This window comes from Heliangelus exortis, chromosome 6, assembly GCF_036169615.1.
Source record: "Heliangelus exortis chromosome 6, bHelExo1.hap1, whole genome shotgun sequence".
In the NCBI taxonomy this organism is placed as follows: domain Eukaryota; kingdom Metazoa; phylum Chordata; class Aves; order Apodiformes; family Trochilidae; genus Heliangelus; species Heliangelus exortis.
This window is the reverse complement of record NC_092427.1, coordinates 28,187,420-28,214,574: the sequence shown is the minus strand read 5'-3', so window position 1 is coordinate 28,214,574 and position 27,155 is coordinate 28,187,420. Positions and strand designations below refer to the sequence as shown.

Genomic DNA, 27,155 nt, shown 5'->3' with positions numbered 1-27,155 from the left:
GGCAGCAAACACTAAACTCTGCAAAAATTCCTGAAATTGTTATAATTACTTTTCTAATTTTTTTTTTTTTAAATTAAGACAAAAACTTTCTTTTTTTGTAAAACACAGACAGAGCTTGGCTTTATTTCCAGCACTATGAAACTGTAATGGCTTATTACTTGGTACTTCATAGGAGAATGAGGGTTGTTTACAGCTCTCGATGATTTTGACTTTTGGAAGTCTTTGATTCAATTTCACAAAGCAGCAGAATGATCTTTGAGATCAGATGCATGAGAGAATAAGAACATAGTGGAAGACAGACAACTCAAGAATAATTCTAATGAGAACTGTTTCAGCTGAGAGAAAATATAAAATACCTTTTCCTAAAGGACAAGGAGTTATTTTTACCTGCCTGTCTTATGTTTAAATGTAATTTTTTTCTTTCAAAAAAGTACTGTGGCAGAGAATTCATGTTTTGCTTGAACACAGAGCATGCTGCAAGCTAAATTATATACTCAATACAAATCTTATCCAATAATGATGAAATAGGTGTAAAATTACTGTAACCAAAGCACTTAATGAAGTAAAGTCCCCTCTGAATTCACAATGTCTAGGCAATATAGAGAAAATGGAAATGCATTAAAAAAGATGAAATTGTAGGCCAGACTGACCAAAAGTTTTAATGAGACCGTAAAATATTAAGATAAGGCTCTGTTTAAAATACATTTGGCCTTTGTCACTGCAGTATAAAATAGATAAAAACTTAACAAGACGTCAGGGCACATAATTAGAAGTCAAACTGGCACGGAATTACTGTGCTCAACAAACACAAGGAGCCACTTCTGAGTCCCTGGCCTGTGATAATTAATTCTCCTGACTTCTGTATTAAGAAAAAAATAAACAATTGTGGGCTGCAGGACTGGACCTTGGTCATTATTTAATCTAAACAGAGCAGACCTTCAGTTTAGAAAGTATGGCATGAACTTTGCAATGAACAACTATTTAACAAAGAGGTCAAAAGTCTGCTGTTGCTGCTACTTCCAAAAGAACCAACCATTTAATCTCAGGCAGCATGCAGATGCCCTACTTAGAATATGTAGCAGTTATTACAAAAGAAATGGATATTTATCATCGAATATATTGTCCTTACATTGTCACATACAGACAGGCATAATAGTCTTTATTAGATCAGTTTAGATTAACTTCAGGTTGTATTTTTTTTCCTAAATCTGAGGTCAGTCAAGCACTGGAATGCCAATTTCCCCATGCAAGGGCACAGGATGATATGACACTTTTGGATAGAGTCAAGGGTAGCATGAATTTCTGTGAAAAATAGCTCTCTCCTATTGCTAAGAGGATATACCCTGATAGCAATTCTGCAGAACAAATAAACAGGTTCCTTACACAGTTTTGTCTGCTTAACACCTCTGTGTGTGCATATATCCAGCACATTGCATTTGTACCTGTCTGAGGAAGTATTATTTATTCAAATTTTAAAAGTGTCCGAGGAAATACATCATAATCTATTACACTGTTAAAATGGTTGCCAAATGCCAAAAGAAAGTATTATCAGAAATTCAGAACTAGGTATTTTTAAAATAATCTTGTTCACAGCTGGTCCTTTACTAACCATGTACAGAGAACAAGATCTTTTCATTCCTGTTTCTACAACCTGGAATTATTAATACTCAACTGTTAGAGCTAGATATTCTAAGAAATATCTTCAGACTCCCAACCCTTAAGTTCTAGAAATCATTTTGGATGCTGCCCCCACTTTCCCCTCTCTCCTAAACAACCCTGACATAACATGCTCTACTGAAAGTTTCCTGATCACTCACAGCATTTTTCCCTTGTGATTACTTATTTTGAAATAATAATTTTAAAAGTCCCATTTACCAGTGTGTAAATAACAGCTAAGTTAATAAGGACAATACAGACCTTCCAATATACAGAAAGCATCTATTTTCTTTACAGAAGGTGCAACTCATCCACACATCTAAACATTTTACATACTTAGTTCATTATGCATGCTGTAACATAAACTCTTTGGTAGAAGAACTGACAGCACATATATACTGTTCTGGGGGGCTATGGAAGAAACTGGAATCAATTCCTAGGGCAGCAAGTGAGCAGCATCTCACACCCACAGTGCTCAGACCTAGCAGGAGTTGATTTGCCATGTTCTTACTGCATAGGTAAATGGACTAAAGCCCTCTGCATCTCATTGGGCACTTAAAAACATACAATTTTGTTGATTTTACCACAATTTCTCCTGAAGAAATCTAGCTGATTTGCTTAGGAAAGAAGCCTACTAGTCAACAGGATACATAAAGCATGGGAGATCGTGAAATCAGAGTCGGACAAAAAGGTGTTACCATCTGAAAACGTTTCTCTTTTTTAGTCCCAGCCCTTACAAATTTGCACTTTGTTTTCTTGCTATGTGCTCCTCTGTTTCTTTGCTATCTTATTTCTTGGATGATTTAATGATCACTGTTGCCTCTCCAATCTTTAAGTTCCTTCATACCTTAATTCACTCCTTTCTTCATCATATTCCTTGCTATATTTTTTCTGTTTGTCTACATTTATTTTTCATGGTGTGACTTCCCACAATTTGTCCCTACATTTACTCAGACTCTTACCAAGTGATCTAAACTGGCTTTAGTCATGACTTGAAAAATGTTGAAACCTGCCTCAAGCCTTTGTATTCTTATCCCCCCCATCACAAGGAAGAAGTTGCAATTTCAGTAACAACAATCAGTGTCAGGAGAAAAAGTGCTTGCCTGCAGCCTTCTTATTATTTTAAAGATTTTGGAAAAAGTAACTCATAGTAGTTGACAGTCCCCAAACACACAAGCAGAAATGGTATTCACAACCGCCAGTTACACTGAGCTTTAAGTTTCTTTTTGGTTTACCACTTAACAGTGAAAAAGCAAAGCAGAGCCCAAGGTTTTCACTAATCAGTAATTCAAGCTTTGAAATTAATCAAAGACATTCAGAACAATATCTTTGTAAGTAGCAGCATTTTCATGCAGGGACACACATACAAAACGAAAAGCAACTGTTCTTTCCAGACCATTCATCTGTGGTGGAATGAAAAACAGTATTTATTTTGTACTACAATACCTAGCATTCTGTAATTACTTTCTATTTGCAAAAAGTATTAGGGCTTTCTGACTGCTGGCTACCAAGATTCTGGTGGGCAGGATGGCTGAAATACACAGCATGCTTTTACTGTGTGTCATAACACCTGGGACTGGGGAACACGAGTTGAGTGGAGCTTCTGAAGTCTTGGTCACCCCAACTCTTCCTGGCATATTATTTTACCAGTTATATGGGTGATACAATTGTCTTCATAATCCACTCTCCCATTTGGAGTAATTTACATTGTTGAAGTGAAACCACACTGAAGTATTGAAAGGTTTTTCATTACCTGAAATAATAATATTACCCACAGCTTAAACTAAAGATTCTAATTTCATACAGGGAATGGAATCTGATGTTTTGTTGATCTTCATAAATTACCTAATCCATTAGATTAATTCATTCATATGGCATATACATTGAGAACAGAACACACTTGTTTCCACTTGCAGCTTAGATGATGAAGCTCAACTCATTTGCAAACAATTGGCTGGCAATGAAAACCAGGGAATGAAACAATTCCTTGGCAAGGGTAATTTCTTACATGGGAACCTTGCTGGATATTCAACTCTTGAGAAATGCTCCAAAAGGACTGAATATACTGGGTATTGATTCCAATTTTTACTTGGTACAGAAGATTCTGAGGTGGAGATACTGTCAGGATATGGAATTCTGAAAAAGTCCCGGGGGGGGAGAAAGAGACAAAAAAAAAAAAAAAAAAAAAAAAAAGAAAAAAAAAAAAAGAGAGAGAGAGAAACTTTCTGAAACCTGATTCAAATCACTAATGTTTTCTGATCAGAAGAAAGCAAACAGTGATTAATCTTCCACTTCAGTGATGTAACCAAGCCAAATCATCTTCCTTCCTATTTGTCTCACCACATTCCTTCTGAACTATTTGCATGATTCATAGGCTACATCCCAGTCCAACAGAGAGGTGTAAAGGTGGGAGGACAAGATGAGAAGTTTTGAATGGAACCTTGTTAACTGTTGAAGACTGTAACTCATCCTCTAGAACTCAATAGCCAGCTCAGCATTGCTCTCCTTGAATAAGGTCATATAGGGAAGGCAATCTACAATCAGCTAAGTTAAAAAATTCAGGTTTTGCCATGTTAAGTTCTAAATTGCATTTAATAGATTAACCAAACTTTTTCCACTAGAAGACAAAAACCATATTTGATTTATGTTTTATTACCACAGTAGTGAGCCTAATCCCTAAATTAATATTTTAAAATTAGAAAATTACTTTGAAAAATTTAAGAAAATTGTGACTTTTTAGTTCCAGCTATTCATAGGAAAATTTAAAAGTTGCTGGGATAAAATCTTACAAAAAGTTGATTCTAAGATGTTCGAGTGGGACTTTTTCATACTTTTGCCTTTGCTGCACCAAAAGTATGGTAATTATTCATGCAATGCCTCTATGCAAGAATTTCCTGATATAAATTCAACACAACTGAGAGCAATTACATATTTTGACCTATATTTCTACATTTCTCAAATATTTTAAACACAAGGGTGATTTCTATTTATATTCTACAGTTTTGAACATCCACTAACTGCTAGACATTCTAAAATAAATGTAAATTGTCTGGAGGGACCCCATCCAATTTCTAATGGACAGGTGTTCATATAAAAATTCAACAGTATCAGCAACAAGCTGGCATTCACTGGTGGGGTGACACGTGTTAAGAAATTATTTGGCTCAGAGCCGAGCTTCCTATTTAACCACAGGGATGATCAAACTATGTCAAGGTCAACTATGTGACAGACCAGCTCATGCCACAGAGCAGATAAGGACTGCTGGTATATATTTAGCAAATTTGTTTTGATTTTCTAATCCACCATTCCTTTCTTGCAATTAAAAGCTGCTGCAGGAGGGAAAGCAGCCTCCTGCACTCTGCCTGCATCACTTCAATAGCCCACGCCCGCTCTACAATTAAAGCCTTGCAGCTGTCAAGAATGGCAAAATAACCAATTAATCTTTCCCCTTCTTTCACCTAATGCAAGGAAATTATTGGACTGGGGCTGAGGCACTTGCCCATAGGAAACTTTACTCTCAGATGTAGCCCATCTAGCACTGCTATTAACCACTACAAATCCATGCTTTCATCATGGAGTGGTCTTGGGTCTTGTGCCTGTAATGATTAGAATTCATAATATTTTATTTTCCTGTTTTCAGTAAAGGAAAATAAATTTGTTTATGGAAGTTAATGCACAGGTACTGAAAACGGTGGCTGTAATTTTTGGTACCCATCTGTCTTCCTCTTACTCCATCTGTGTCTTTCACTCATTGCCCTGGAATCCTGCTTCATGAAATGGAATCCAAACTCTTCCGTGTAGCACAGTTTAAGTTACCCAGTTACCCAGCTGAAAGGCATTTTCAAAATAAAACTCTTGTACTCTGTAGAAGGCTTTGGTTTTGTTTCAATATATGCCTGAGCAAGCCTTTCAACAAAACATACAACTGTCAGTAAATTTCCTCTCATTTCAGATTGTGCACCTCAAAATACCACACAGGCTCATCATTTGAATCAGTTATTGATTACACCTTGGGGACGTGCCACCAATTCCACTTGATGCTGCTTTTAAAATGGTGAGTACCTAGATATCTGTATGATATTATAAACGGGTTTAGATGTTTACAGCTGTCAGAACAGTATAAATGGAATGTCACATGATTTCATTGGCCAGTTGACTTTTTATTTTTCTAACAATATTTTTGTCTGTTAATAATTATTTGATTTTACTCTTTAAACTCACTGTAAGTGCATAAGAGGAACAGAAAACCTATGAAAGCCCTCCCCCCTTCACAATCCAAGATGGGAGATACAATATAAAGGCTGAAGTTCATTTTTTGAGTAATTTTGCAAAGCGCAAATGCAAAAAGCCCTTCTAAAAGTCTTTGTTCTATGGAATACTATAAAGAAAGAATACTTCCATTATTATCTCATCTTAAAGCAGTGTAGTAAGTGAGGTCATTTGAAGGTTAAGAAGGGGGGGGCTACTGTTGCTCTGTAAAAAGGCTCACACTTTAAAAGTGTCTCAGCATTCATGGTGTCTTTCTTTCCTATATTAACATAGTACCTAGAATACTTATATGCCTTAAATACTGTTTTATGCAATTGCCATTTTATTAATAGCATAATTTTGAAAGGAAATAATTATATTTTATTTGCATCTACAAAGGAGTTTTGACTGAGACTGAATTTATACATAATATATAATAATACTAGCATACAAAATGCATTTCAAAGGAACATATGTTTAAATAAACAGCTTTGTGACTAGGTTGATAGCAAGGATACCCATCACTTTTTTTTTTTTTTTTAAAATCCCACGTTATTTTACCAAAATTTCAATAGCATAACTGCCTTTAAGAACTTCACTGAGTCAAAAGCAATAAATTACATAACCTCTTGAGACACAGAACGAGCCTTTATAAAAGATGGTATTTTAAAAATACGTAGAGAAATTAAGTTGGAAATTAAATGTTTTTCTGATATGAAAAATGGAAACAAGTGCACTTTGTAGAACAGAACTTTCATGTTAGAGATCCATTAAAGTGAAGTAGGTGACTGAAAAAAAATGAGGATTGCGAATCTCTTAATCTTTATGTCTACATTTAAATACATATAGCCCATTTCCCCCTTTTTAGCAGAGTTTTAAGCACATAATTGAGAGGAAAAAAAAAAAAAAAAAAAAAAAAGGATGGTATTAATCATACAGAAGAAAAAAAGAAAAGGCTATACACCTCCTGTGGTCTTTTAAAAACCATTAATTGTAAATCATTTGCATAATGTTAAAGCAAGAACACACTTATATGTGAGAAAACATGCATCTTTTTGACATCTGCAAACAATTTCTCTTGATCTGCTCTATAAATAGAAACTAATTATGAAGAGAGTAACAGTAAGACAATGTCCTAGAATATATGAGAGACCATGATTTTCAAATATACTCAAAATAATGAGTAAATCTGTATCATACAGTACACAGCTACTAAAGAGATTTGAATTTTAAATCTTTTTCAGTGTAGTCTTCCTCATTTTAGAAGCAATGGTTAAACTTCTGCCATTCAAAGCAGAATCAGCCTTGATACATTCTTTCTTCAGTAATATTTTCTGGTCTACAGAGTATCCATATTAACTGTGGATGTCAGAAGAACCATAGAACCTCTGGTGAAAAAAAGATTTTCAGTCCTCTAAATGAATGTCTGAGGTCTGACTTTTAAGTGAAGACAAAGATCAGCAAGTCAGCTGCTGCTCATATTGCATTCTTAGTCATAATCAAAATCCGGAGGCTTGGGAAGGGTTGAATAATAGAATCCATTCCTTCCAGGGAATCTGACCTAAGTTTTCTTTTAAAATTACTTCATTCTCCTGCTTGAGTTATAAATACAAATTCAGTACCAAATATGATTCAAGGCTAAATTCCAAACCCAAAAGCTGACACAGCAGTGAGGTTGAAATTTAAAATGCTGAATCAGTCCTGACAAGATGGATGTTAGGGCTTCTCAGTTTCAAAGAACACCTCAGCCGCAGCCTTTGGATGGTAATGTTCCCCAGACTTAATGCAGAACTGCATACCCCAAGCTTTTTCTTAGAGCAAGCAGCAACCTATTTATCTATCAGCAAAAGGAGGATGGCAAAGGCCAAAGCAGTTCAGCCACACAGAGCTGGAGAGCACCATTAGAGGGACTGAAATAGACCCAAGAGGGTAAAGTTATCTCCTTAAAAGCTGGGGGGAGAAGGTGGCTGGATGGAGATACAGAGCTCAGTCAAATTAAAAGTTGCACACTGGATTTCACAAAATTAAATACAACCATAGCATTTATTTTTAGACATCTGCACTAAAGAAGGAAGATTAAAATGCCAGAAATTATTATCTTTCACAGCCAGAGTCACTCAAGAATCCGATTTGTGTGATTGCAGATCCTTGCAGACATTGATTCACCAGAATACAGCAGTAGGCTACAATTCACTAATACATTAGTGGATACATAATACCATACAACAACCCAGCAGCCAAAAAATGTCTTGTTAGAATGGTGTACAAAATAACAATCTGCTGTGCTGCTTTACAAAATCATCTCGGGGGACAATAACTTTAGCTTTGCCTTAACCTATGATCTGTCCACACAAAAAGTGAAAATGCATTAATTCACATTCATTATTTTGCCACCCAATAGCAGAGAAGGAGCACTATTCTTTCCCTTCCCACGCTTCACCTTAAAAGGGATTATTGTGTCACACTTCAATCATGGCAAATACATTTTCTGTGAAGAAAATAAACCAAAGCAAGAAGATAAGTATCAGTGTACAAACAAGCACAGTCTTGGGTGGAATACACAGTCAATGGGCTGCCCTCTATTTGCTATATACTGCTACTCTGAAGTGCAGTTTATTGGCACAAACACAGGGAATGCTCAATGGTAGCAGGGGAGTGCACTTGTAGCCTAGATCAGTCTTAGTCTATGCCTTCAGAGACCTATTTCAAACCAGCTGGACATTAACCTAAATTGCATTTACTCAAGTTTCAAATAAATTACACATTCTTAGTTCAAACTTCCTGTTTTAGAGTGCAACAGCATTTTAATCTATCCTAAAGTGAGGACAAAATGAATCAGGTAAGTCTAAATGGATGCACTGGGCATGTTAAATGAGGAACAGGCATAATCATTTAAAGCAAAAGCAATTAGATCCCAGGGAATGCATTTAAATGGTTACAGCAGCAGTTATTCCATTTCCAGCTGCTTGAGACTGTGAGACCATAACCTGAAAATTTAGTCAATGACTTCTGGCTTGTAGGCAAGTGCTATTTTAGCTTTCCATGGTTAAGAGATCAGAACATGCTTTTCATTCATCCTTGGGTTTTAGATTTGATTGTTAATGCAGAAAATCTGCATAATGCTGAAAGTGCAGCATCAGATAAATGAACTTAGCATTGAAATAACAGGGCCTGTTGAACTTTTTGGTAATTTTTCATATTCAATTAACTGAAAACTTCACTTCTGAATTTTAATTCACTGACAAATGACTTCATTACCACAAAATGATGATTGCCTGTGGTGTTTCATGTCCTTCGAGAAGGCCAGATTCAAAAACATACAAATGTTGGAGGGGGAGGGTGGCAAGAATGAAAGATATTGGCACAACCATAGCTTGTATTATTGAAAGTGAGATTCCCTGTACAAACTCAAACTGAGTGGGATCTTGGAGATGAAAATACATTAGGGATTATATAAAGCAGGTCATGGGAATGATGACTGCATGAACCTGGCCCTGAAAAAGGGAGGAATCCTTAAAGCAAGAGAAAAAAGAGAAGAACAAGAGAAGAAGAGAAGCAAGAGAAAGAACAAAATAACTATTGGCATTAAGTTAAAGGAAAAAAAAAGCACAAAATGTTGACAATGTGTTCACATAGCTTTTTGAAAGACAGGAAAATAAATTGGAAGGATTAAATAGGATTTATCAATTGTCAGAGGGATTTGATTCTCTTTTCTCTTCTTCCAACTTCTGCATTGTCAACCTGAAACGCAGAACATTTTTCCCCTCAAATAAAGTCATGAACAGCAGTCCTGATGCCATGAGCTTGGCAAAAGTTGCTCAGCGGTGCCTGGTTCTCTCTGATATTGAATGATCTAGTGCAATCATTGCATTAAAGAATAAACCTGATACAGTTTTCATTATAACAGCCTGAGGATCTATAGTAAAATCACAGTTAATAACATATGTATATGCTGTAGAGAACCCCAGGCTTGCCATGAAATTGCTCTTCAGCTTAATAGGCAAACAAATCCAAACTGCACTCCTGTTCAGCTCACCATAATGCTGGTATCCAAGTTACAAAGCAAAGAGGTGTAATATCACTTTAGTCAAGTGCTGTACATCACAGAAAGCAACAGCATTTGCTTGTTTAATTTGTACAAGTTTAGGGGACATTTACATACATATCTAGAAAAAGGAGCACTGACTGCAGTTCTCTTATGTGCTACAGGAACATGGTAGCACAGACCTCAATAGTGTCAAGGTTGCATATTTGTCCATGTTAACTACTGAAAGAACACCAGGACACACAGTTCTAGTGGCCAGCTTATTACTTGCATTATTGTCCAAAGAATTTATAGTAAAGTCACATCTGTTAGTTTAAACACACACATCTGTCCTAGTTTAAACAGGAACTTTAGAATTCTTCATTTAGAATTCTTCTTGTTTAGAATTCTTCATTGCAGCCACCTCTTTTATTTCTTGCATTAAGCCCTGCCTGTTTACTTTTTTTCTTCATTTCAGACACTGTATGGGTTTTGGATGGGATAGAGCTAGTTTTCCTCATAGCAGTTTGTACAGTGCTGTGTTTTGGACTAGGGACAAGAACCGTGCTGTTATCACACCAAATTGTGAGCTACTTCTGAGCACTTCTTGCACAGCACCAAGGCTGCCTGTTCCTCATGCTGCCCCACCACTGACTAAGCTGGAGACTCACAAGGAGTTAGGAGAGGACACAGCTGGGACAGCTGACCCCAAATGATCAGAGGGATATCCCATAGCAAATTACATCCTTATTAGCAACACAGTTTGGGGAAAGGAGGAGGAAGGGGGAAGTTAGGAGTTACTGTGTTTATCTTTCTGAGTAACTGCTCAACACAGTGATATCCTGCTTTTCTGGAGTTGGATAAATAGCTAACTGCTTGGGTTAATACACAACTGACACAAAACACCCCATTGTTTTGATTAGTATCAAAATAGCAGTGTGTCACTCTATTGTCCTCATTGTACCTTTTTTCTTTAGTCAGTAATAGAAGCCTGAATACATTTACTAAGAGACAGAACAAAAGGAATACAAATGTCAGGCTTTTACAAAGTCACAAAATACATGTATTCAACTCTGGCAAGTTTGCTTACAGAAAAAAGTATTGTGAATGGAAGAGGTCAGGAATGCATCACCTGTCTAATTTTATCAATATTTCATTTACACTTCTGCTCCTATTTCATTTCTACAGACTGTGTCATCGAATTAGTCTTTGTTTTACCAGTTTATGCTTCTGGAGCAGGGCATATCAGTTGTATTTATTTTATAAGGCATTCACAGAAGCAGATGACTGCTTTTTAAATCCTGTCCTAAGAGACATAAACTAACGCATTACACTGATGAAACAAAATTGGTTTAGATTCACATATTCAATAAAAATTTCATATGCAGACCAAACACATATAAAAAAATAAATTACATTACATAGTTTGACACAGAAATACAATGGTTAAAATTGCATAAGTCTAAGTAGGTCAGAACTCCCACTAACTTCTGTATGAAGTTGTGGAGTTTTGTTCTTATCCTCTCTTTGAAAATACAAATCTGTATGAAATAAATCCATTTTTTATTCCCTAAGTTCATTTTCATAAGTTCATACTAATTTTCTGTCTAAATGATTGTCCACAACATCAGGAAAATATCTTTAAAATATATATATACATATATATTCTGTCCTTCAACTTATTCAGCTAGCAATAACAGCCATATTAATTAATAATAACAAATATTTCAGATATTTCAAAAAAACCCAAAAGAATAACAAATATTTCACTTAGTACAAAACCTATTTATTCTCCTAGAAGTGCACAAGGTGTTATTTTAGATTTTGCTAATATATCAAGAGTTAAGCTCAGGGAAAGATCAATAATGTATTTTTGCAAAATTAAAAAGAAATAAAAAAGAAAAAGAAAAGAAAATAAACCCTTTCCTACTATTGGAACTTCTGTAATGGTAATTTAAGTCCTTTGGAATGTAACTTTTTAGATGGCCTGACTGTCTTCTGTAATGACATAACTTTGCAGAGAAGAATCATTTGGTGAACAATTAGAATACTGATGTGAAAAGAAGTAAATAATGCTTCACAAAAAGATTTTAAATCTTTGAAGATTTCTTCTTTTGAGAAAATCTAGAAAATATGCTAATAAAAAAGTTTCTCTTCTATATAAAATAATACTATGCCTCTTCAGAGGCAAAGCAGGTGAGCTGACTAAATAACCTGTCTGGAACAATTTCAGTATAGAATATCTGGAGAAAGATGTAAGCGAAAAGAAAGATACATTTTGAAATTATATTACCATGATAGAAAAAAAAATGTCCATTTTCATCTCAATCTACTATTTCTCAGAGAACATTAATTCCATATATAAAAAAAAAAAAAACCCAAACATTTGCCCCTCCTTCCAAAGCAGTCTGGGAAATGAATCTTTGTGCTATCTATAAAGAGCCTGGATGTAACTATATTCAGTTACTGATCATAGCTGATTAAAAAGCTATGTGGACATTGCTGCTCAGATATTCTTATGGACAAAATGACCATTTTCTCTGCCTCTTTTTATCTGAGCCCAGAGGGGTTGTCATCACAGATGTGAAAAGACACTGTCAGCAGGATCTTCAGCAGTTGTTCTGCTCTGAAAGCAGTAGGAGTTTCCTATAACATGAATTTAATTTGGGTAGCAATGATATTATGAGGCATCACTGCACATACCTGGTGATACTTTCTGTCATTGCATGGTAATAGTTTGAACATTCATAAACATAAAAACAAGCATCAACATTTTTATTGGTGAGGATTTGATATGCCAGTGATGTTTATCTCACCACCATGTTTTATCTGCTAATAAGACACCCATGGGTAGTCTCATATCCTCACCATTTGCCTTAATATGATGTTCTGAGCTTTTTTTTTTTTTAATACAACCATAATTTTTCCCAAAGCTTGTTGCTCAAACACCAGTCAACTTGTTATTTTCTAAATTCCCAGTTAGTAGTAAATTCCAAAAATTTGCAGCTACTGAATTATCATTTTCTTAACTAAGAATTTGTGGTTATAGGAGCATAACTCATTTTTTACACCAAGTAATTAAAAAAGGAGCAGCCCACAACAAATTTTAGCCTTTGATTTCCATATTGTGATGAATATTACACTAAGCAGATGGAGTTTTTTTCTCTGATTTTAATGGGATTAATCTTTAACCAATATATACTTCCTAAAAGAGACTTTTCTAAGAAATATTTTCAACCTGTAGACAAACAACTCAGGATGCTGCAGGACAGGGCTAGAATAGTGTTACACTTATCACCTAGAAACAGAACAGACTGTGACTCTTACCCTTAATGATATTTTAAGCATGTATTCCAGAAACTATGGACTAAAACACAGCATCCTCAATTCCATCTCATACCTTCCTACCTTCTTTGTCTGGGTAACTGTAATGAAGAGCACTGATTACATTGGTCTTTGTTTCAGAAATAGAAAGCTACAACACACAAATATACTTGTCACAGCTAGAAAATACAAAACAAATCATAAGAAAAGTCTTTTGTGGCATATAGCTTCTACCCCTCTTTCTAACACCAGTCTGACCAAAGGGCCAGGACTAAACACTAAACACAGAGCCCAAGGAATTTGATGAGTTTTCACAAAGAAGAGCTTATAGCATTGTGCTCCTGATCAAAAAGGCTAACAGCAACTCCAGCATTAAGCAATATAAAGAAAGCTGGATTTTAGTACCCAAAAATGGCAAAGTCTGAAGATCTTGGGAAGAAAAATATTTAAACAGTCTAAATTTCCATTTCCGGCTTGAATATAATTATAACATGACCATACAGATGAATCTGAATTTACTAAATTCTGTGTAGTAAAAAAGATCTGCTTACAAAAGCAAAAAAGTGTGACAAATATTTGAAACAAAAACCTTTCCTCCAGCATAATTTAAAAAATGGATGAAAATAAATCAGAGGATTCTTTCTCCAGCAAGTGCTTAGCAGAAGTTTTAAAGATCTAACGGCTCTTACAATGAAAAAAAATCAGTCAAGTGTTTTTTTCAAAATAGGGGTAAACTGGTTATCTCATCATCTTGAGGCTTGAATCATCTTTAGTTCCTCCTCTTCAGAATTTTTAATGATATTTAAGAGTTTCAGCTTTGCCAAATTAAGGTTGTAATGAGTGATCAGTAGATTGGGGTATCAGATTCAAAACCATAATCTCTTACCTCAAAGAAAAAAAATGCTCCTGAGTAAAAAGCACTATGCTTTTTGTCTCACTATATATAACGCTGCCATTATAATTTTTCATTAGTCAGCATATCAACTAAGAGCTTCATTTTCTGTCCTTCTTTGTTTTGTTTTTTTTTGCTGTTGTTCACTGATCATAGCATATGGATGTGGTTAAGACTCAAGACTCATTCTGGGGAAAAAAGAAATAAATACACCAACTCAAACTCATCAGTTCAGCTACATTTCAGCTTGAAAACTGCTTTCAGTTACAGAATGGGAGGCATAATCACCTTGCCTCTGAAGATCATAGATCAAAGCCCTATCCAACCTGGCCTTCAAAAGTTCCAGAGTGGGAAGTGGGCTTCAAATACATATCAACAAGGGAAGTATATGATAATACTAGAGAGTTTCTTCTTAATTGATAGCTCTTGAGCTATCATTAGCAATTCTAGCAGATTTTTGTGTTCAAATAGAACGAAAAACCTGCTTTTGTAAAAATTTAGTTCTATAGGAACACAAATTGGATTTCTGAAAAAGTACTTGCCTGCAAGATGACTTTGTATCTCTAAACCGAGGTGCATGGGTCTGTCCTGCAGATCACTGTCTGCTCAGCTTAGCGGGAAAAAACTGCAGCCAGGACGTAAGCTAAGAATGTGGCCTGCACTTTTAATAAAGCACTAGCAATTCTAGTTCAGCTAAGGCCTGCTTACTTAGAACTTTATTAATACATTCATTTGTCTATTTGTTTTTGAAATTACATGTAAGTGAATTTACATTTTTTAAAGAGAACTTTAATTGTTTCACTCATATTGTTTTGCCTAAAAAGAACTGATAACTATCAAAAGCATGAGCATAACATTACTTACTTTCACTCTTTTGCCAGAATGCCTCTAGGTATGGAAACAATGCTTAATAATGATAAATGCAGAGCAAAATTTGGGCCCATGGAGAGATATATGATTTTTATGCTAAAATTTTCTTGCACGCATGTGGATTATATTGACAATTCACAAAAAAAAGGGAAGTTTGAGAGCTACAGGGTACATTCTCAAGGCCTTATACAGGAGGTACTCTCATTAATCCTATTAATGAATAATAGGATTAGTGTATACACCACTTATATGTGGCTTTCAAAAACTGCTCATTTAGACCAAACTTAAGGAAGAATCTGAATTAAAAAAAAAATCCTCGTAACATGTCAACCAGCAATTATTCCTTTCTATTCATGTTTACCCTGCTCAACAGTACTTTTATGTCTGTTTGAATTACTGCTGCTGGAAAGCAGTAAGTCTAAGGCATATTTTATTTTTTTGGCCACTGACATAGAAATGTTCCCGTCCTGCTGAGTCCTGCTTGTAAAAGCAGGCACCCTGATATCTCTGTGAAAGATACTACACAGCATAACTGTGTCCTCTACAGTAAAGAGGATACACAGGTTAATGAAACAAACCATCAGCATTTCTCTGACAGTGCCTGCACATCTTCTGGTTGCCAAACTACAAAAGACTTTCAAACTTTTGGGGTTTTCATATGTGAAAACAGCTTCTGGGGAAAGCACCAATGTTTAGTTGCCTGAGGATTTGCTTTTCTTATCTTGAGAAAAGGATTATAAAAGACATCAGGTATAATCAGTTTTCATGCTTACTATGTGTCCTGGTTTTACTGGAATAGAAGTCTAAAAACATTTTTCTGCTTAGAGAAACTGTTGGTTTGAGAGATTATAGAATCCAGGTCTGTGAGAACAAAAGAGATAAGATGCTGTGGTGCAGGTTTCCATAGTGATCAATGTTGAGGGTAGCTTTGAACCATGCAGGAGCAGTGGGCTAGGAGGGGAAGCTGAGCCAAGCTGGCCAACCAGAGTATTCTGTACCATAAGTGTCACGCTCACTGTAAATTGGGAAGTTTGTGATGATGTTAAGGAGCTTCTGCCATGGCTGTCTTTATAAGAGTGTCCCATCTGCCTTGTTGGTCATCCTCCAACTGAGGCTACTTTTGTGCCTGCTGTTCTTGCAGTGTTGGGCATTCAGCCTTCTGCGAGCAGTTCAGAGCTTGTCACTACTGCTTGTAGCTAAGTATAACTCTGTATCTCACATTAGCATTGGGTTAATATTAATTATTATTCTTCTTTTAAATCTGTCTTCACTTCAACCCACAGATCTCCTTTCCTATTCCTGATTCCTTCTCCCAGGTGGGGTTGGATGACAGAACTGTCCAAACTGACACTATGCTAGACTGTCTTATCAGGAAACAAAACAAAACCACAAGTTCATTAAATGCAAGCTGCCAAACAATTTCCATAAAACAGTGACTTTGGCCAGAGTAAAGTGACCCAAAAGACATATTCTAGTAAAAAATTAAAATCAACTAGGCATCAGCTCAGAAGTAAAATAGCTGTCATTCCTTCCAGGTGTCTTGTGTGTGCTGTAGAATATTTTCAGGCTATGTTGAACATTTAACTGTTTTCACTTAGAAGAATATACATAAGGAATATCTGATAAAAGCCTTTGAAGAAGAGTAATTGAAGTGAAAGTTGGATATGTAACTAACTTTTCTTTATCTTGGACAAAGTGAATTAAATTGCATGGGACTACTACAGCTATTACTGTCCAGCAAAGCATGAGCATTTCTATGACACCATTAAGCATCTCAAATACAAACACAGGGAACTTTAAATGAAAAACAACCATTTCCTAACATATATGATAAAAATCCTATAATTCTAGAGGAAAAAAACCCCAAGGAAAAATAAACCAATTCAACACTGACAGACAAAAACACAGTTTAGATGCCTTAATAAGCTTTTCAGTTTTATAGATTAGAGAAATTCCATATTTTCAATTCTGTGCAGATGGTAATTTTTATTCCTATAAGCGTAGAACAAAGCCAGTCGAAACTATCCCAGAATTAATTATCTTCTGGTTCATTCTATAATTCTTATGCACTGTAAGCGGGCAAAACCACTGTTTCTGCATTCTAGTATGAAAAGGTATGGAATAAGCCTTAATCACAGTGTTCTGAATGTCTCCTACTACATAAATTCAAAACTTAAGTCCTAAATTGAAATATTTTTAGATGGTACAAGACAGTGATCCTGAAACTCAAAATAAACTCACTTTGGAATAATACCTGCCCAATTATACAAACACTCTGGCAAATGAAAAGTGTCTTGTAAAAAAAAAAAAAAAGGTGTTTAGCAATTCCATTTTTCTGCTCTGTGCAGCTGGTGTAGTTCAACCTATATATATGTATGCACAACCTATATATAGCACCTCTGGATGAAATAACCAAAGGGCAGAACAATGACAAAGTCACTGAGTCACCCAAGCAGAATCCTGCTTCAAACTCCCTCCCAGGGAGCGAGTTAATACATTCAGTGGTCAAGGATGGGTACTACCATTAATCAGTTATACCCCCAGTTTCAAGCTACCTTTAATTAATAGTTAAGATTCAAATAAAAAATACTGCCCATTTCCAGTTTGCTATCAGAGTTGTCTCCTTGTTTCAATTACTATTTAAAATGCTGAACCTACCAAGCAGTTATATTGGACCATATGAGCCCTTCTTAAAAATCTGGAAATGGCTTAAGCTCATATCCCAGTTCTGAATATTTCTGAAGGAAACAGAATCTGATGTGGTAGCTTGAAAGAGACAGACTACAACTGTACAACTAAAATTGCATCACAGCACATAAGGGAAGGGAAGGGAAACATTTCCCACTACAGCAACTGAATATGCTGAGGGTGCTGCTGACAGTGACCTTTGTGAGGAGGGAGATTGGGAGTAGGATGCCTTACACATCTCTCATCTTCCTTCACCAATTACAGCTCGTGACTGCAAGAAAGTGTACACTGCACATATATAAGGTACCATATTTCTGTAAGGAGGGAGATTTTTCTTTTTTTCCCTTCATGGTTGTCTGTAATTTGTTTTCACATGGCATTCTGGCTGTAAAACTTTTCCAGTATGGACTTTCATACAGAAAAATCAAGAGCAGAGAAGTGGAGAAGTTATTTTAATTATGTATTTTAAAAGGATTCATCAAGGTCTGCCTGATTCCTGATTACCTTGTTATAGTATTTCATTTTGTTCAGCATTTTCTAGTAATTTTAAACTTGCAATGCTACTTTGTATCTCCATAGAGCAAATATTCCTGCTTTGCACATATTATTAATTGTTCAGAAAGGTATTTGGAACTCTAAGGTCTGCTCAGGCTCCTTCACCCAAAGAGCTGGTTAGTATTACTCAAGTCACTAATGAAAAAGTGACTCAGAATAGAAGTATTGATTAAAAATAGCTTGATAACATTGTGGTTAACCATAATTTTTGAGTCCCACTTCAGAGCAAATATCTTCTGACATATGCTTGATTATGCCTATTGGAAAAGTTGTATTTTTAAAATTTAGATGCATTTATATTTTACAAATAGACTAGGAAAAGAAATGAGGGAAAATACTTTGTAAATATAAAGGAACAAAAACCAACCTGAATTATATATTCAGGACAATGTAATCTGCAACTTACTTAAATGCTCTCTAGCAAATACTTCTGGTAAATAATAATCTTTTAATTTACTTCAGATCCACGTCAATATTAGGTTGCAGTCTTACTGCACATATGTGCAATTTAAAATAACAAAATGTCCACAGAAGTCTTTGTGCATGTCATTAGAGAAACAATCTTTTCACTCCATAAGTAGTATCAAGATATTGATATGAAAGATTAAAGATCTCTACCTAAAGAGGCTGTGCAGAGGTCTGTATTATACTGTCATACTGAACAGGTACTTTGTTGTACCTCCTAGCTACATATTTGTGCATAAGTAGCTCATGCAAATCAGCAGGATGGTTCCAGGGATCAAACTTCACACATGGCACATCAGTATTATGCCAATCAAGGTGCTAAGAACCAGTTATTACACTTCTATTCTGTTAAAATGCAAAGCACTTAGGACTTCCAGGTTCTCTGTACATTTCTGAAGGACCACAGATAAGAGGTACCCATGTGCAAGTGACTGGATGCCTAGGCCACTCAGTGAGATGTGCTTTTATTTTCTAGCATTTGCTACTCTTATAGGTTGTCTAAACACAAACAGATTAAAAATTTCATTACACAGAAATCATCTTTAATGCACCACAAGGGAATTTGCTTCACTGCCAAGGAATCCAGAGGGTATTAAAGTTGAGTTAACAAACATGGTGAAAGCATAGTGAGGCTGCATGGCAGCTGATCTAGACAGTCTAACTCCAAGGAGCAGGACAGATCATAATATAAAGTAATGATCTGTAATAACCTCCTTAAGAAATCCATGAAAAGTAGTGTTTGCCCTCACACACGCCCTTGGGTTGAGAAACATGACTAGCTAGACCTGGGAAACTCTAGCTCAACTATAAACTGAGCTTTCAAGAGGAATGAGTGGCATGTGTGATGTATAATGCATAAATGAGAAAGGAAGGAGAAGTAGAAGTCTATGGACAAGTGTTAACACTGCACAGCCAGAAGACACCCCATAAACATAATGAAGAATTTCTTTACCCTCTTTCAGTGTAAAACCATTAAGCCTCATCCTATCACTCCATGCCCTTATGAAAAGACTCTCCCCAGCTTTCCTATAGGCCCCCTTCAGGTACTGGAAGGCTGCTCTAAGTTCTCCCTGGAGCCTCATCTTCTCCAGACTGAACAACCCCAGCTCTCAGCCTCTCTTCACAGGAGAGGTGCTACACCCCTCTGATCTTTGAGGCCTTCCTCTGGATTCACTCCGGCAGCTCCATGTTCTTCCTGTGTTGGGGGCTCCATAACTGGGCACAGCGTTCCAGGTGGGGTCTCAGAGGGGACACATGCTGGCCATGCTTCTTTTGATGCTGCCCAGGACCCTGTTGGCTTTCTGGGCTGCAAGTGCACACTGACTGCTCACATTGAGCTTCTCATCAGCAACACACTCCAATGTCCTTCTTCTCAGAGCTGCTCTCAATCCATTCTCTGCCCAGCCTGTATCTGTGCTTGGGATTACACCAAACCATTTGCAGGACCCTGGACTTGGCCTTGTAGAGATTCATGAGGTTGGCATGGGCTCACCTCGAGCCTGTCAAGGTCCATCTGGATGGCATCCCTCGCCCCAGTGTGTTGACAGCACCATACAGCTTGGTGTCATCAGCAAACTTGCTGAGGTTGCCCTCAATCCCACTGTTCATGTCACTGATGCAGGTGTTAAACAGCACTGGTCCCCACACCAGCTCCTGAGGGATGCTGAGCTATTGCCAAGCTGCACTAAGTTCTACAAGATTTATACTGACTTAATGGTTTCAGTTTGTGCCACATTCTTTCTGGAACTTTGTAGCATTTAACAGTCTACTGTAAAATGTTGATTTACCTTTATTGCTCCTCTTCTTGGTCTTTACTTAATTAAAGCCATTTACTTAATTAAATCCAACTATTTTAATGGTCTTTGTGACATCACTCTTAAAATAGTAGTGCTATTTTTGCTATCATTACAAGCCAAATTATTATTTACTTCAAATTTAAAAACAAAAAAAACAAACACAATTCATCCGTTCTCTCCTGCTCTCGCTGCATGGCCAAACATTTCTCAGGTCCTTGTAGATACGTACCAACAGACTCTAACTTCCACAGAATAAGGCATCAAGATGTTTCTAACAATTTGCAGAGAATAAAATAGCTTCATTAAATTGTGTTTCTCCATCTATGGGGTTTTTTCACATTAGTGTGAAGAGTGCACCATGAAGAATTATGCATGCCAAGATAAGAGACATTTTTGATCTTTATAGAAATATCTGTGCTGAAACTTACAAACATGGTCTCTGGACATCACAGTAATGTAACTCACTTCTCTAATTTTGCAGATTAAGAATACCTCAGAAAAACTTCTGATAAGTAGAAAGCTTTATTAGATATTAGATTAGTTTCAGTTTAGTGGTTGCCTGATAGCTCACATAATTAAGCTGTTTATCTGTAACAATAGGACTCAGAAGCTAATTGTCATCTCACCACAGATAGAAGGTTGCTGGTGAAAGGTATGGAAATAGAATTTTACTTCCCACGGAGAACTGCTGATCCTGGAGCACTTAAAACCTCATAACCACACCTATGACAGTCATCTGAAACAATCACTATTATTAAAAAGGAATTGTGAAAATCTGTCATATGACATAATATATATGTAGTAGGGTGAAAATGCAACTCATGTTAGTCAAACTATTCACAAAGTAAAATTAGATATGCAGATATTTTTGTAATCAGTGCTGCTGCTTAAACATAAGCAGTGGTAAGGCTTGAACTAAAGCAAATGCATTTTTTGGTTTACTTCAAATTGTAGGAAAAAAGTAAAGGATATCTGTTGGAATCACTGAACCAGAAAAAGATGTCCTCTGTGACATCCCAGTCTTGGAGCAACAAGAGTACTCATTGCATGATTAAACACAGATTTTAAAAGACCACTGATGATGTTAAACAAAACTGAGAATCTAATTTTTAGATGCCTAGAGCACCATTCACTCAACTGAAGATAGTAACAATTATGGTACTCTGCAATTAAGCTGTTCTGAAATCTTACATACCAGTCACTGCAAAATTAGGCCATCCAAAATCAGACTTGAATTTTCTAGATGTCTCCTTCACTAGTGGTGAACAAGCTGGGAACAGCTCAGTGGAAAACAGAACTTACATACAGCTGGGTAGAAAACTATTGTTTATTTTTTGGAAATTGAAAATATCATCCTAAATAAAATTCAACCTAGCATATTTCCACTAACAAAAAGCTAAAAATTCAAGATATTACAATTTTTTGGTTGCATACTTATGCTTTTTGCTGATGACTGAAGTTTTAAAATCAATTAAAAAGCTCCTTTTCTACTCAAAAGACACAATTTTGAACATGGAAACCAGAATAAAATGTATGAAGAATTCTAAATCAAAGCCAAATCATTCTAAGAAAATCGCATGGTGCATACATAAATAAAATAATACTTCTTAATGAAGTACTTACTCAGAAAAAAAATATGTTTCAGATTGTAGCATTTTCAGTGAGGTAAAAGTGATTAAATTCGTGCTAGCTACATACAACATTCCTTTCTGCATAACAGGACGGACAGGTAGTATTCAGTGGTGACTGGTTAACATTATTACCTTTCTATATAAATACATATACTTAATTAATACAAACATCTGTAAGCTTAGTTTTGGTTCTTTCTAGTGCAAACATTTCAGCACTGATTCAACATCCCCCAACTTTGCCACCTCTGTTTTTAATAGGACAATTGATGGACAGTATCCTCGAATCTTATATAAGCTTAAAAATTTTAATGTTAGTAAAAACTAACAAAGCTGTAGCATTCATAGGTTCTTAGTATTTTATACTCCAAGTCAAGTATGTAACTGCTCATTATTTGACTGTAATGAAATCACAGAATGACAGATCTTGTTACAGATGTTCAGAGAATTATTCATTCTTATCAAGAGATTTGCCACATACACAGACTTTGTATTTAGTAATACTTAGCCTAAGTATAATCAACAAAATATTAATCCATATATAAATGTCATTGTGAATGTCAGAGAAGCCTTTCAAAAGCACAATCTGCCTTATATATCTGAAATCCCAGGCAGTTTTGAAAAAAACAGAACACAAGAGTATATTTTTCATCTTTCTGTGAAAGTGCCGGCTCACTCTGGCACATCACTCATAACACTAAATCAAAATCTCTCAGTATTGCTTGTTGAAACTGGCTTTCAAGATAGAGGGTGAACAAAAAGACCTTTTAAAATGAGTTTTAGGGAATATATAAGTTGTCTGAGCACTGCCACGGACAATCAGTTTTAATAGCATATGTCCAACAGGCTACTATGGTTACTCGCTGTTCTGGGAGCCTGCCAAAAAAAGAGATCCATCCAGAAATTATGAGGAAAAAAAACTCAAGAGAAAACTGATAATAACCCATAACTTATTTTCTTCTTTATCTGTTCTAAAGTTGTTCATTCATCATTCATTGTTATAAAATCAGTGTTCCTGACACAGCATGGATTAAAATAGAGTAAGACTTTTTTAAAAAGCCTGAAATTCCCTATCATCTATTGACAAACTGTACGGTAACACATTCAAGATTTATCCTACTGTGCAGCTTTCCAGAGGAGCATCTGAGAACTTTTAATGATATAAGCATCCCTGATCTAAGACTGCCTAAGGTTTGTAGACAGAACAGCTAAACAGCAGAGGCTTTAGATCAAACCAGCAGGAAACCTTACAGCACAATTAGTATCTCTTAAAAAATACTCCTGACTTAACTTCTCGGAAATGTTTCGCTGGAGGAGAATATTGGTTGAACCTCCTGTTTTTCTTAATAATTTAAGTGAACCTTGTTTTTGGCAGTCTGGCAAGTGTAGTTACCAGGGGTTCATTTCACTATTTAATGCAGAGCTTTAATGAGACCAGCTTGAGCAGTACCTGTCTGGATTCTTTAACTAGAGCTGTGTCTGCCCTCAGAAAGCACAGCACAGGTCTGTGCTAACAAGCAGGGTTCTCATTCAACCACGAGGAGAAAACCATCCCTAGTGAGTACAACAGCCCATGCTGGCATTTCAGAGGCTGAGCCCAGATCCCAAAAGCCCAGTCTGCAGCTGACAGACACCTCAGCTTCAACAGTGCTCACAAGTTGGTCTTCTCTCTTCTCTTCATACTCCTGCACCTTCAGTGCTCCTCATGGCCTTATGGCTTTTTACCTTAACTAGCAGCATGAGGAATCTGCTCCCCAGAGCAGTGGAAGGCCAGGTACCATGCCTGACTGAGGCCAGAGGAGGTGGCAGGCAGTCATGCTGCTGAGCCTGCCCTCTCTGATCACTAATTCTTCCTGACCCCACAGCTTGATCCAACCCATCAACCTGAGAATTAAGCTTGGAGCTTGCTTTTCCAAAGTAAAATGTGTTGCGGGGACCCTAAATGCAGACCTATACCAAGTATTGTATGGCCACAGTGCCCCAACTTCCATCTGGCCAGCTAAAGCTCTTACGCTCTTCAGATTGTAGATATAGGGATCTGGAAAAAAGGCAAGATGGAGTTCTACAGGTTAAGAGCTCTCTGAGCTAAAAATTGAGAGCTCTGATTATAGCTTCTAGAGTATTTCTTTCCTTTTTATTTGGAATATCATGGACAGATGAATATCTTATCTTGGAAGGGCTCAACCATAGAACAGATATGAGATCTGAATCTTTCCTTTATGTGCAGTGTCTCCTCCTCCCTTACCTGTTTGAGACAGGCCCTTGGCCATTGGGAAACACTTAATTCAGGGCAGGTGCCTGGAGATGATGGAATTTTGAGGTGTGACACAGCACAGTAATAGACAGAGATGTTCTTATTTATAGTTGGCTACACCCCGTTATTCATGTTTGTCAAAGGACTGCAACTAAACCTGAGACTCAGAAAAGTCTTTGAGCTTCCCACAAAAAGAGACTTTGTCACAGAATTTAAAGCTGTATTTTGACACAGACTGTGACAAAAATCAACTTGCCTCTCACGGGATCTAAATATTTCTCGTTTTTGTTTTTGGACCTTTTTTAATCTTTTCAATGTATTAGTCTAGTGCAAGATTTTCAGGCAAAACAGCATGTGAAATTTTTAAGTCCTACATATATATAACTCTTGTAATATCCTAACCTGTGCTGTTTATCTACTGTAGCTGAACAATAATTACTTTTATACATCTTTTGGATTTTCCAGTAGTCAGGGGCTGCAATCATCTAAACAATGCATCATAAATATTTGCAACAATAGGCAATACTCTGCTAGCATGCATTCTTAGGCAAAAAAAAACCCACAGGAATATTAAAGTGTCACTTTAAAGTAACATTACTTTCTGGACAGATGTGAAAGAGCTTACTTTCATATTAGTCCATGTAAGCCTACATAATCTCCTAAGAATCCAGGATGTAAAATACATGCTTTGTGCATCACTGCATACTCATTTGGCAAGTTTGATAACATGCTTTGGTTTGCTACGGGTGACTGAAATTTGGAAGAAAACATGTACCCCAACAAGCTCACAGAAATGTATAATACATGATGAGATTTGAGGAGGGTTCTACACTTGCCTGAGTGCTTTCACGGCACAGTGGGTATGAGTGTTAAAATGTCTGTTGATTTTAATAAAATCTAAATTACACAAATGGTGGATGAATTTAATCTCCAGCCCTTACTGGGCACCAGTCCCTGTGGACACTGTTATTTTCTGGTATTCTGTGTACTTCTTAGTGTAAAAGCCCCATAAAATGAAATGTTTATGTTTTATTTTTCGTAAGTTATTCTTTCACAAGTCCAGCTACTCAAACCTACATTAATTCAACTCTGCTTTTATTTAGCAGATGGTTGAATGGGACTGACCTCAGTCTGCCTAGCATCTCCCCTTAAGCCAAAGGTTCATTTATAAATGTACAATATAACATCCTTTAGATGTCAAGCATAGAATAGAGCTACACTTCTCCTAGAGGACAGAGAGGTAGTAAAACATCTGAATAAACAAAAGAAACTACTGTGAACTTCCAGGGAATAACAGACATTTTTTATCAGTTCAAACTACTTATGCTGCTATTTATAGAACCTACTTATATGTTAAGGACTTTTCAAGGCTGATACAGCTTGGTTTGGTGGAAGGATGTGCACTTTATGGCAGAGCTTAGAATCTAGCCCTAAGTTACAATGAAGCTGGAACGAGCTGAACAGTTACAATTTGTATTTTACAGAACAACAGTTTGCAACATTAAAAAAAAAAAAAATCTTACAATCACATTAGCATTTATAAGCAACCCTGAAAAGCAAAATTCTAACAAAATCATAACAAGCTTTTGCTAGGCTAGCTTTGTTTTTCTTATTCTCTCTGCATAGCATAAATAATAAATATGTGGTTGAATGCAGCAGTGTTTCCTTTTTGTTATTGCTGCCCAGTGTTAAAGCTGAATATAAAACTTTTCATTACTTTAATACTAACTTTAGGCTTCAAACACCAGTGCATTTAAAATATACCTTTGCTGAAAGCTTTATTCCATGTCTCAATTGTAACAAAGTCTATTACAATAACATGCATGAGATCTGGAGCTTCAGAACTAAGATGAGTGTATCTTTTATATCCACAGCAGGGAGAAAGCTATTTTCTCTCCTGTTAGGATGATTTATTCAATAAAAAAAAGAGAATATAAATTTTTAAATGCACTGATTTTTTTTCTGAATCTCAAGAAATAGCAAAGATTTTAGAAAATTAATAATATGGACACCACCATAGATATTACAACACTAGGTATTTTGGAACAGCAGTTAATCTCTGGGAAAAAGAAAAAACATACTGCAAAAGCTTATATACTTTGGGCAGTTAACTCAAGAAAGTCCATCACCTGCCTTATGGTTTTGTGCTCCCTCCTCTTTTTTTTTTTTTTTTTTTTTTTTTTTTTTTACTTTATTTTATTTTAAATACGTTCATGACATTTTCTGTATAGACATGTATCCATGTAGCTTATACCCAAAGACATAAATCAGTCTGCTTTTGGTGCTTTAATTAGTAGAAGAAATCACCTACAGGGAATTTTAAAGTTTAAGCAGGAGGGTTTTGAAAGCATGAAGTACCAGGGATAAAGAAGGAAAAGAGGTTAAAAAGAATCAGGTCATTCTCTGTATTATGCTTTTTCATAAGCTATAGTGAATAGAAGAAGTAGAAGGAGAAATAGAAAAGGGACTGTCTCTAAGGGATGACACGATCCTCCATGGGTTCAGAGAAGGTTTTTATTTCCTTCCTGACACTTTATCTGAGTCAACTTTCTCAATCTCTTCCCTTTAGCATATTTTCCTAAATTATGACTGAAAGTAGTAGAAAATTTATAATGAAATCTTAAATTTTCCTTAGAAAGTTTTTAATCACAGGAAACCCCAAAACCCCCTCAATTGTGGCAGCAAAGGAACAGGAGAGGAAGGAGTGGAGTTTGATCTCTGGCAGCTTTAGAGGGCCAACAGTACTGTGACAGCC

The 27,155-nt window shown here is 36.2% G+C and overlaps 1 protein-coding gene across 11 annotated transcripts in view; it reads left to right on the top strand.

Moving 5' to 3' along the window:
* B3GALT1 (beta-1,3-galactosyltransferase 1) overlaps positions 1–27,155 on the top strand; it is a 90,200-nt gene that overhangs the window by 25,525 nt on the left and 37,520 nt on the right. For 7 of the 11 annotated variants that reach the window (XR_011726566.1, XR_011726564.1, XR_011726563.1 and 4 more), the window contains exon 2: positions 5,609–5,710. The gene's annotated coding sequence lies outside the window, so the exon portion shown is untranslated. Of the gene's footprint in view, positions 1–4,030; positions 4,172–5,608; positions 5,711–10,406; positions 20,678–27,155 lie in introns of those variants that run through there. The other 4 variants (XM_071747454.1, XM_071747456.1, XM_071747457.1 and 1 more) reach the window with 2 other exon arrangements.